The 12,015-nt window shown below is 40.4% G+C and overlaps 1 non-coding gene across 1 annotated transcript; it reads right to left on the minus strand.

Annotated features, from left to right (window-relative positions):
* Positions 1-4,566: 4,566 nt before the first annotated feature.
* On the minus strand, positions 4,567-4,673 carry LOC123459657. Its single transcript, XR_006636415.1, has one exon. It is a non-coding gene; the product is annotated as a U6 spliceosomal RNA (small nuclear RNA).
* Positions 4,674-12,015: the final 7,342 nt, after the last annotated feature.

Here is a 12,015-nt window from a genome sequence, read left to right on the forward strand (position 1 = left end):
AGTTCTCTTGCCTTACCCTCCCAAGTACCAGGATTGCAGGGGCATACTACCATATCCAGTTTGAGCTGCTAAATTTTCAAGTGCACTGTTATAGAGAAGTAGATAACTAAAATGGGCAATCTATCTCAGTGCAATCTATCCAAATGTCTCCACTTATGTATGTGATCATAGATATGCTTAATGACAATTGTTTTCATTTATCTGTGTATTGTTCATTGTGGGCTTTCACTGTCCTGGAGAGAATTGAATATGCTCACCCAAGAGAAGGGAAGAAAGAGTTCTGGCAAGTTTTGGGTAGTTTAGGTCAACCCTTGAGAGACTGCATGGCTAGCTCCCTAGAGGCCATTCTTTCTTGGTCCATTTAGGAAGTCTTGTATTCTAATATTAGTCTCTGGAAACCATAACTTCCTATTAGGTCACTCTCTTTGGTTTAGGTCCAAGGAATAACAGAGTAAATTCACAATTCAAACACAAAAAAACCAAAGTTTTCTTCTTTTAAGTGTGTGGCAAACTCTTTCATATCTAAAGTATCTCATTCTGAAAGATATTAATAGTATTTATTTAATCTACTTGTGTGAATATTTCTATGCAGAAATGCAAAATATTAATGCACTTAGTTATCCATAGGGGATACTATATAACGTAAGACAAATGCAACTTGTTGTGCGTTTGATATATTCAAATATGAATTCTGAAAAACTCTGTAAAAGTTTGGACATCAGATTACAGGTCTTTGTTGAATTATTTGGGGCATTATTTATAATGCGAGACTCAATGCTGAGATTAGAATAAGAAAGTAGCAAGGTACCACTTTCTGTGGTAAGGAGTAGTGGATGTTTACTTTCATTCCTGCCAAAATTTATCACTCTCATACTTCAAAGGTGGATACACCAAATTGATAGTGTGCATTCAAGTTGTATGATTAGTAATAGTTCCTGAGACAGAGCTGTTCTTGACATCTGGTGGAGATGGGAGAGAGTGAGGTTACTTGGCAGAATCATCCAGAAACCATATGTACTCACTGAGCTACAGTGATGCACACTGGAGTCCTCCCAAAGCCCTGTGCTTTTTCAGTGCTAGAGAATCCAGCACAGGTCCTCAAATAAGTTAAGCACTCTACCAGTGATAGGCATCCTTAGTTATGAATAACTTTTTGGTAGTTTTTTTTCTCCTCTTACTAGTTCTAGAAGGACATCATTTGTAAGGTGAAATATTTATGTCAGAAGAATTTCCTTACTTTCATCTACTTCCATGTCCTAGACAGTAAAATTGTACAGGCATTTCAGATTTGGTCAACTAGAGTCAATCTCTTGAAATATTAAATGTGGAATCATATTTTCAATGTCCAAATTTTTAAAATTCTCATTTTCCTGAGAGAGAAAGAGAGAGAGAAAGAAAGATTCGGTGTACCAAGGTCTTTTGCTACTGCAAACAAATGCCCATTTGGCTTTATATGGGCTGCTATGGGATTGAATCCAGGCTAGCAGGACTTGTAAGCAAGTGTCCTTAATCACTGAGCCATTTCTCCAAGTGCTGCAATCTCTAATTTAAGGACTCAGAATTATATGTGGGGATCTGATTGATGAAATAGCTGGAATTTCAAAGGCATCATAATATTTTCATAAATTTATTGTGTTTTTTGTACTACTTTTTTCTAATCTGCAAAATGGTATGAACAATAATATTCCCCTTTTACTAGCTGCAAATATGTAGTAAGTTAGTACATGTAAGGTACTTGGAATAATGTCCAGAATGTATAAATGATATTCATTCTCTGTCTTACATCTTCCAAACTTGTCAGACTCCAGCCTAAATTTTCCCTTACCTTCTTCTTGTATCTTGTATGGTCTTCTATTATTAATATTGCAACTTATAATTCACATGTTTTGATAAGCATGTTCTTCCTTTTGTGTACTTGAATTTTTCTTGGCATGAGTAAATTCTCTCTTGTCATTTCTGTTATCATCTTAGTTCTTGACACACTTAAATATATTTCCTTGTGCTTTTCAGAGTGTTCTAGAGTCAAGTTTGTCATCACAAATATTTTTAATTAATTAATTAATTTATTTGAGAGAAATGGACAGAAAGAGAAAGAGGAAGATAGAGAGAGGGAGAATGGGTGTGCCAGGGCCTCCAGCCACTGCAAAGGAACTCCAGATGCATGCTCCCCCTTGTGTATCTGGCTAATATGGGTCCTGGGGAATTGAGCCTCGAACCAGAGTCCTTAGGCTTCACAGGCAAGCACAAGTACACAACTGCTAAGCCATCTCTCCAGCCCCATTCCAAATATTTTTGAGTTTCTCCTTTAATTATAACATAAAAGCCACCTCCTTCCTTCCCTCCCTGCCTCCCTGCTTCCCTCCCTCCCTCTCTTTCTTTCTTTCTTTCTTTCTTTCTTTCTTTCTTTCTTTCTTTCTTTCTTTCTTTCTTTCTTTCTTTCTTTCTTCCTTCCTCTCTCCCTTTCTTCCCCCTATATCTCCCTCCCTCTTCCCATACCCCTCTTTTTTCTTCCTTTCTTTCTTTCTTCTCTTTTTAAATTATTAGTTATGTATCTACAGCCGTGTTGGTACCATGGTTAGCCTCTTCCCTGTCCTCCTCCCTCTGCAGGGACCCTCCTTGTTGGGGATTGTGGGTAGTGCATTGTGGGGTTAGCCATCAGTTATGGGTAAGAGGAAATGTCTGTGTCCAAATGTCCAAACATGTGGCTCTAACAGTTTTTTTGTCCCCTCTTGATGAATTTTCCTGAGCCATATTTGGTTTGTTTTAGGTCTACTTCAGTGATGAGGTCTTTGGAGCCTCTGTGTCTCTGGATATCTGGTTTGGTAGGAGGTGAGTATTCTCTGTGTCTATCTCCTTCACCCTTGTGCTGGTACTAGGCTCATCATGAAAGCAGCACTCTTGCTTATTTCCCCAATTACTGTTTGGTTTCAGCTGAGGTCCTTGTGAGGTGCTATGGGCTGATTCTCTCCTCAGGATCTGTGTCCATCTGAAAAAGAGAAATAAATTCTCCAGTGGAGAGTGAAGTCAGCACCAGATAAATTGAATAACCGCTATTATTTTAGAAGGAATTAAATAAGTGTAGGCTCTCTTGTAGCCCAAGATTGGTGGGAACTTGATAATGGAGAGCGGGCTATTTTTTGGGTATAGTCCTGACTTGTTTCTCAGAACCAGCTATGGGTTCCATTCAACTGAGTGGATACATTAGCCAAATCAAGAGCAGTTGGTTACCCACCATGGCTGTGTGCCGCTATTGCACTTGTGTGAGTATCACATCAGGGTTAATTTTGCTGTTGAGTAGCTTAGACCACCGGTTTCTTGGACAGATTTTGGTCATTTTACCCCAGTCACTCTTATAGCACCTTCTGGTACTAGAAAAGCTAACTGTATGGGGACTGACTCCCTTCCAGATTCCAGCCAGGTCACTCCATGTTCCATACCAACAGCATGTGGTGCCTTCAGCAGTAGGGTCTTACCACTAACCTTTGGTGGGTCATAAAGTTCTCTGACAGAAATCTGTTTTCTTTTGGGAAACCTTTAAGGTCTCTTTGATCAAGAGCTCATTGTGGATGTTAACTCCATGCTTATACTGGTACTGGGAGTTACATGTCAGCACCAAGGAGAAGAAGGAAGATGTAAGATAGATAATATAAAAGAGGAAAGGAGGGTGGGAGAGGGAGAGAGAGAGAGAGAGAGAGAGAGAGAGAGAGAGAGAGAGAGAGAGAGAGAGAGAGAGAAACAGGAAAAGATTAACATTAGTCTTCATCAACCCTCTCTGGGACCTGTGCTTTGGCTATTCCCTCTAAGGCCCTGATGACCATTTAGTCTGTCTTTCAAGATGTAGAATTTTATGGTACCATTGCTATTTGGGTCCAGTTTTGTGTTACCCTCACCTTTTTCATTCCTAATTTTGTGAATTTGAAATGTCTCTTTTCTTCACTTGATCAAATTGGCCAGGGGTTTATCAATTTTGTTTATTTTTTCAAGGAACTAGCTCTTTGTTTCATCAATTTTCTTGTTTTCTTAGTTTCTAATTCATTAATTTCTGCTCTGATCTTAATTATTTCTTTCCATCTGGAGCTTTCTGGGTTGGAGTCTTCTTCTTTTTTTTTTTTTTCCCAGTGCCTTTAGGTAGATGGTTAGGTTATTGATTTGGGATCTCTTTGTCTTTGTTATTAAGGCATTTAGTGCTATGAATTTTCCCCTAAGGGCTGCCTTGTTGTTTCTCATAAGTTCTGGTATGATGTGTTCTCATTATCATATATTTCTAAACATTTTGCCATTTTAATTTTTTGTCTACTATCTATTTATTTTTTAAAAGTGAGTTGTTCAGTTTCCAGGAGCTAATGAGAATCCTGGAGCATTTTTTGTCATTAATTTCTAGCAATACAGCATTGTGATCTTATATCATGCAGGAAATTATGTCAATCTTCCTAAATATATGGAGGCAGGCTTTATGACCCAGTATATGATCTATTTTAGAGAAGGTTCCATGGGCTGTTGAGAAGAATGTATAGTCTGTGGATTTGGGGTAGAATGTTCTGTAGATGTCCATTAAGTCTAATTAAAAAATATATGGAATGCTTCATGAATTTGTATTTCATCCTTGCACAGGGGTCATGCTAATCTTCTCTGTACTATTCCAATTTTAGTATATGTGCTACTGGAGCAAGCACTCTTCTTTTTTTCATAAATGTTTTAATAGAATTAGTAAATAGCAACATATTGACAACATTTTGGAAGTTAAGTCTTTTGTTTGTTTGCTTGTCTTTTTTGAGAAGTCTCCTGCCTTTCTTTTTTTTTTTTTACAATTTATTTGAGAGAGACAGAGAGAGGGAGAAAGAGGCAGATACAGAGAGAGAGAGAATGGATGCTCCAGGGCCTCCAGCCACTGAAAATGAACTCCAGACACGTGAGCCCCCTTGTGCATCTGGCTAACGTGGGCCCTGGGGAATTGTGGGGCGAGCCCCCTGTCCTGCAGGAGAAGAACGACCACCAGACGAAGATCCTTCTTGATCACACTTTATTGGAGAGCCTCTTGGTTAACAGGAAAGCTGATGGCGAGGGGTGAGGGGCGCAGGAGTGTAGCTGCTTTTATAGGGCAGAATACTACGGGGCGCCTGCTGATTGGCTGCCATAGGCTCACCCGCCCACAGGAGCCATGGGATAGGCTCGGGACAAGGTGCGTCAAGCAGCGAGGTTGGCGCCAAGGCGCTGCCTAAATAAGGAATTGTTTACCTCAAGACTGGCAGGAAGCCAGCGCCATCTTGTAATGGCGTCTGCAGTAGCTCCCTACAAATTGAGCCTTGAACTGGGGTCCCTAGGCTTCACAGGCAAGCACCTAACTGCTAAACCATCTCTCCAGCCCTCTCCTGCCCTTTTGATTGTCCTTTTTGATACAAGTTCTTGCTAAGTAGACCATGTCTTCAATTTTCATGTATTGTGACTATAGGCATGCACCATCATAACTGGCACTTGCAGTCAGATTTTATTGTGCCAGTGGGTAAAGATAGTTCTGACTGGAGAATTGAATCTGGCTTTTTACCTTTGAACTCAGATGATAGATTCAACTATTTTTTGTATTTGCATACTTAGATTTCAATTGTAGGACTTCACATATGCAATAGCTATGAATCTTATAACACAGTAAGAATTAAGGTCCCATTATACCCTCTTTTGGGATAAAGTAACTAAAAGACAGGTAAGTAAAATGGTTTGTTTAAACTATTCCACTAGGATTTAGAACTTGAAATTACCCATCTCTATGACTACAACTTCCAGGCATCTCCTTCTCAAATTTTTCTTTCTAAGAAAGGATAAATATTAACATATTTCAATTATCAAAGGTATATGGAGATTGTGGTATACTAATGTGCTTTGAACAAAGTTTCTAGCTGTGTATGTTTGCCTGTGAACCCAGTACTGGGATGGCTGAAGTGGGAGTACCATGAGTTCCAAGCTCTCTTGAGCTACATAAGGAGATACTGTCTCAAAACAAACAAACAAACAAACAAACAAACAAACAAACAAACAAACAAACACTCTGTAGCATTACAATGGAATATCCGAGGAGCCTTACTTCACTTCATAAGAGAAGTGTTTAGTTATGCAGATCACACTTGGAGATTCAAGGACATGCTATGTACGTTGGATCAGTTCTGGAGAGGCCTTGTCAGCCGTGTCACATTATAGCAGATGGCAGTTGCAGGAACATGTACAAATATGATCACATCTGGTTACAGGAAACCAGAGTGCTAGATGGATGGGGCCAGGCCCAGGCACTTCCAGCAGTAGTTGTTGAGAACTAAGGAAACCTCGCACTTTTGAGCTCCCTTTAAATCTTCCCAGTACAGTACCTATCTCTACAATATCCAGACTATCCATCAGGCCCCACCTTTTAAGGGCCCAATTACTTCCTAACATTGCTACCCTGGGCACCAGGCACCTGATACATGGTTGCTGGGAGGCAAATTACATCCAAGTAAAATCCATCCTAGGAAATTCACCTTTGAGAAAGTTAGAGTGAATCCTAGCCCATTAACATGGTCTTTAATGAAAAACTTGCTTTCAGTCTCAGAAGAAGTTTTATTTACCTTAAAGAACTGTTTTTAGAATTTAAATTATTATGCTGTTTTTTCTTCTAGTCATAAAACCAGTGTAAGAAACATCTCATGTGATAGAATTTATATATGTACACACCACATGGATTTCGCCACCTCTGCTAGTACTCAGAAGCAGAGCTGTCTTAAAATTGTCAGTGACAATTAACAGACCACCTGTTGTGGGCAACTCTAGCAAACCAGCCCATCTGAGGCTTGCACAGCCCTGGTCAGTGGAGTGCTTCTCCCTGCTCTCAGCTAGTGTTTGCTGAGGATGTCTCAAATAGAAAAACAGCTGTTCTTTCCAGCACTATCTTACAAAACCTTACTAAAGAACACTCACAATTCCATTTGAGTCTGTAGCTTTTGCAGCCCAAAATGAAAGCTTTATGGGTAGAGAGACTTGGGAGCTAGCAAAATCTGTAGTTTGCCTGTTACTTGGAAACATGCAGCTGTAAATTTTGCTGAGTAAGCTACTTCTCTTACTCAATTATTAATCCCTTGTGGTCAGGAACCCAGCTCTATTGATCTCTGAATCAGCAGATCTAGAATCAGGTGATATAACTGCCACAGGAGCCTGGGGTAGAGTGAATACTCATGACACATTGGTGAATGGGTTTTGTTCAGAGAGACATCCATGATCTGATAAAGGTTGTCTCTTATTATTACTTTTCTATTATGAAAAAACATGGTGATAATATGACATCTTTGTTTACAAAAACTGCAAATCAAGGGGCTGTGGTGGACAAGGCAAGAGATGTGAGTACTGATTGTAAGTGGAAAAAGGTTTCTGTGCTCTAATCCAGCTGAAGCACAAAGGTAGGGGTGTATGTGTGTGCTCTTTAGTATGAAGTTGTTACTGGTGATCTCTGGCTGTTTTCAAATTCTTGACATCTTACTTAAAGAATTGAAGAATTGTGTGCGCGCGCACACACAAAGAAACAGCAAGAAACTTACAAAGTAAGGGTTTGCAATCCACTACTAGAGGGTCAGTGATCCACTCAAGTGGAAATTACTAACCCTGTTATAGCTCAGGGCAGCTCTCTAAGAAGTCCACAAGAATTAGGGGGTCAGTTGCTAGGGGTGTAGTTTGTGAGGTTCTCTGGTTTGATTGACCGCTTTGGGTTATATAACATTTTCGTCTATTGACCGTGTTTCCACCACTGATGCATCTTATTTTAGTGATATGTATTCTCACTTGTGCACAGACAAATATGGTAAATGGAGACTCCTCACTAAACGTGCAGTTACAGGACAAAGTTTACTCCTACTGGGCACACACCCAAATCACTTCTGCTGTTCTGATTCCGGATATATCTAAGAACAAATTTGAGTAGGAACTGATCACAAACAATGTTTGCTAAGGGGAAGAGAAACCCAGTCCATTGTTAGGAGCAGGGTGCATGTGTAGCTTGGTCCAAGTTGCCAATAGGCTGCTCGAGTGCACTGTGAGGAAAAAAGTGCATTTAATGCCCAACCCAGGCAGTGTCACTAGTAGCTCAACTGTACCTTGCGCTTGCCTGTTTCAAAGTGATACCTCAGGTGGATTTTGAAGCTGAAAAGGTATTAGCCAGGTATGGAAGATAGAAAGGTACTTCTCATGGCAAGAAGAGCAAAAATGCGAGTTACAGCACAAGAAAATGGGGGCTTCTGTCTCGGGGTGCTTCCTTTCATAGTTCCCTTGGCCATGGTTTCTAACTCTTGGCAGGGGTCGTCACTCTGCACTTCCATGCCATGTTTCTCCAGCCTCGTACAGAGTTGCTTTTATCATAACTCATATACCTTGTTACTTCCTCCTCTCCTTTACATTTTTCTCTTACATTTTATGTCACAGGTTTTAACTTTTATCAATACTCCGTTATCTCTTTTACTTTTATGTCTTTTGACCAACTAATCTTTTTGACCTTTATTTTTAATTTCACCAACTGCATCCTACTACTTCCAAACACCTTACTCTTTTACCTTCTGTTTTCATGTGTCTATTCTTAACTTATACTTTTTTTTTTCTTATCCTATTCTCAGTTGCACATTTTAATCCCATCTCATGCCCCCTGTGCTTGTTCGTACTCCATCCACCTTCCATCCTCTAAATATCATTCTGGGTAAATGCCAAGAGGTCTTGTCCCTCAGTAAATACTGAACTGAAATTCCAAATCTGCTGGTGGTCATCCACTGATTCCTGCACATGAAGTGGTCAGTTTTCCATGAACTGAAATATTTGTGAACATAGTTTACTTTCACACCTCTAAACACAGCAATACAATTCCCACTTGCTGTGAGCTACAGCTTCACCCTCTTGTCCTTAAGTGATGGAGTCTGAAACCAATGCTTGAAGGAGAAATGAAATGGGCTGAGGACTATGATCCTGGGCTCTGGAGCTCCAGCGGAGAAGGATGCCTAGCGGAAACGGCCATGAGTGTGGAGAGCTGTGAGATGAAGACATCCAGCCTTACGTCCCAGGTGCTAACTGTCTTCATGTGCTGCTTAGTGAAGCCAGACAGAAAGAGTAACAGAATGAAAAAGAAACAACAAATTCTAGTTATATGGGTCAAATTTTCTTTGTGTTTCCTAGGTTTACAATTTTTGATTTTTGCTTTTTAAAGGTATTTTCTTTATAAACACCCATTTTCTTATATGTCTCAAGTTTTGTGGGGCTCTGGTTTGAAAGAAGACCAAGTTTAAACTGTTGCAGTGTGGTCTAGTTCTCCAACTTGGTCTAACAAGGTGGGCTATAGGCTGCTTACTTATATAAATTCAAACGTTCCTATACACAAACCATTTAATCATATGACTACTTCATTCTTTATACAAGTTCACAGGAATAAAGAAACAGGTAAAATTATAAGTGGACTACTTAAAATATAATATTGTATGCATTAGTTTTCTATGGTTGTGTAGCACAGGACCATACTGAGTAGCAAGAAGTCCAAACTCAGTGTGTTGTTCTGGCAGGGCTGGTTCTAAAGGAGAATAGGAGCAAGTCAGCTTTCTTTAATGGCAGTAAGCCAGGGACAGAGGTTCAAGAGTATGTCACCTTGCCTGCCCTGGAAGAACTAGAACCCACCCCTGATCCAGTCTTATACAAGATGGCTGCAAGAAGCATTCCCCAGCAGCGGATTCGGGTGTCTTCAAGTTTAGCACATCTGGGTGGGCTGGCCCCTCCTGAGTCAGTATCTCCCCTACACACCTGAGTCTGATGACAGAGTTCATCCCTATTGAATATTCAATCCATAACTGGGCCAGACACGTGTGTACAGATCTCTTTAATTCCCAGGTCTTTGTTTCCATTCTTCCCTGTCTGGGAAGCTTTGGTAGGGTGTTTCTGTTGGTCCATGCACTGTCTTTGAGGAGGATCTTTTGATTTGGGCTCTCAGGCTTTTCCTTCCATGTGTGTGTGTGTGTGTGTGTGTGTGTGTGTGTGTGTGTGTGTGTGTTTGTACATGTGCACATGTGTGCAAGTGTGCATGTGTGTGTGTCCCCAGGCTTTCTTTCTGTGAGGAAGACTTTCTCTGATTCCCCTCCCTGTTCCCACGCAGTTGAAAGAACTCTTTGGCTTTTGCTTCCTGTGAACCTTCCTACTGGATCTCTAAAATAAATCTCATAATTCATATCTTACCCTTCTTAGAACCCATGTTTTCAATTCTTTGCTAACTTGAACAATGACCAAAAAGCTGGGGTCCATCGGTCTGGGACTTCCTGTACCTAATAAAATTTAATCCCTTCTTGGACCCATAATTCTTCACCAGTGCTTCAGTTAAGTAATTAATTTTATTTTATTTAATAAATTATAATAAACATAATTAATTTCTTTAATTACTGGTTAATTAGTTTTCAGTTTGTGTCTGTGTGTGTGAGTGTGGATGTGCATGTGCTATGGTAAATACGTGGAGGTCAGGGGACAACTTCACCAGGTTGTTCCTCACCTTCTACCTCATTTAAGGCAGGCAGGGAGGATCTCTCTCATTGGTGTTCATGCAACTTTCACTAGGTCAGCTGGTCCATGAGCTTGTGGGTAATTGTCCTGTCTCTGTTTCCCATCTCACTGTAGGCATGCTGTGATTACAGAAGCCTGCCATGGCACATGGGACCTGAGGCTCCAAACTCAGGTACTGATGCTTGTATGGCAAACCCTTTATTTACTGAGCCATTCCCCAGCAGGGTTGATGCTTGCTGGAAGTTTTGAGGGGAACTAATCCCAGTTCTTTTTCTAGTTTCTGCTGGCCTTCTGCAATCCTTGGCCTATGCACTGTAACTTCAAACTCTGCCTCTCTCTTCCTCTTCTCATGGGCTATCTCTATATCTGTTTCTTTTTGCTCATATTGTCTAAATCCAAAATGATCTCATCTTGACATTCTTAACCTTTGACAACTGCAAGGGTTTTGGAGGGTAGAATTGGGCATGTGGGAAGCCAGTATTCAACCTAATAAAGTGAGAAAGTCACATAACTTTGATAAGCTTGGGCCTGGGCGGATCCAAAATGGTGTAAATGGACTATCCAAGTGACTGGCCAGTGGACTTTCAGCACTATACTTCCAGTGAGCCAGAAATCAACATGTTATGTAATGTCCTATGTGGCCTTGGCATGATGGCATTATGTAACTTTGTGAGTTTGGCCACTGGCTGCTTTGTTAGGATTTTGTAGAGAGGAACACCTGGCACTGTGTACTAGGTCAGAGACTAGAATAAAAGCCTATCCACTCTTTCCTTTGTTCTTTGGACCTGACACCTTCTTTTCTTTCTCAGGGCGGGAGACTCTGGGCTGTTTCTATCTGCATTTTGCTCAATGGTAACTGCTTTCTCACTCTCTATTTTTAAATTTTATTTATTTATTTGAAGCAAAGGGAGACAGAGACAGAAAGGGAGAGACAGAGAGAGAGAGAGAGAGAGAGAGAGAGAGAGAGAGAGAGAGACATACAAGAGAGAATGGGCATGCAAATGAACTCCAGATGCATATGCCACTTTGTGCATCTGGCTTTAGGTGGGTACTGAGGAATCAAACTTAGATCCTTAGGCTTTGCAGGCAAGCATCTTAATTGCTAAGCTGTCTCTCCAGCCTTGCTTTCTCTTCTGCTTGGTACTTCACTGATTATCTATGATTTCTAGTCCCCAATAACTTCCTACACTTGGCTTTAGTCTGCCTTGATGATAACTCCATTCCTGATAGCCTTTAAGTTTTCTTATTCCCATTAGCTGCTGGACTCATTTTCCTTGCCCATGAAGTAAACTAGACCTCATAGTACATAGGGATGCATTTCTCTGGGAAGGTGTAGTTAATTTCTGGCTTATATCAAACTCAGATAAGAAGAGTTGGAAAATGCAAAAATGTGCAAAGTAGAAACCAAAAATTGTCACAGTTCTCTGTTAGTGATATATTGCTAACTTCTTAATCATGTACATTCCATTTTTCTATTTATACATA

This window comes from Jaculus jaculus, chromosome 3 (assembly GCF_020740685.1).
Source record: "Jaculus jaculus isolate mJacJac1 chromosome 3, mJacJac1.mat.Y.cur, whole genome shotgun sequence".
NCBI lineage: Eukaryota > Metazoa > Chordata > Mammalia > Rodentia > Dipodidae > Jaculus > Jaculus jaculus.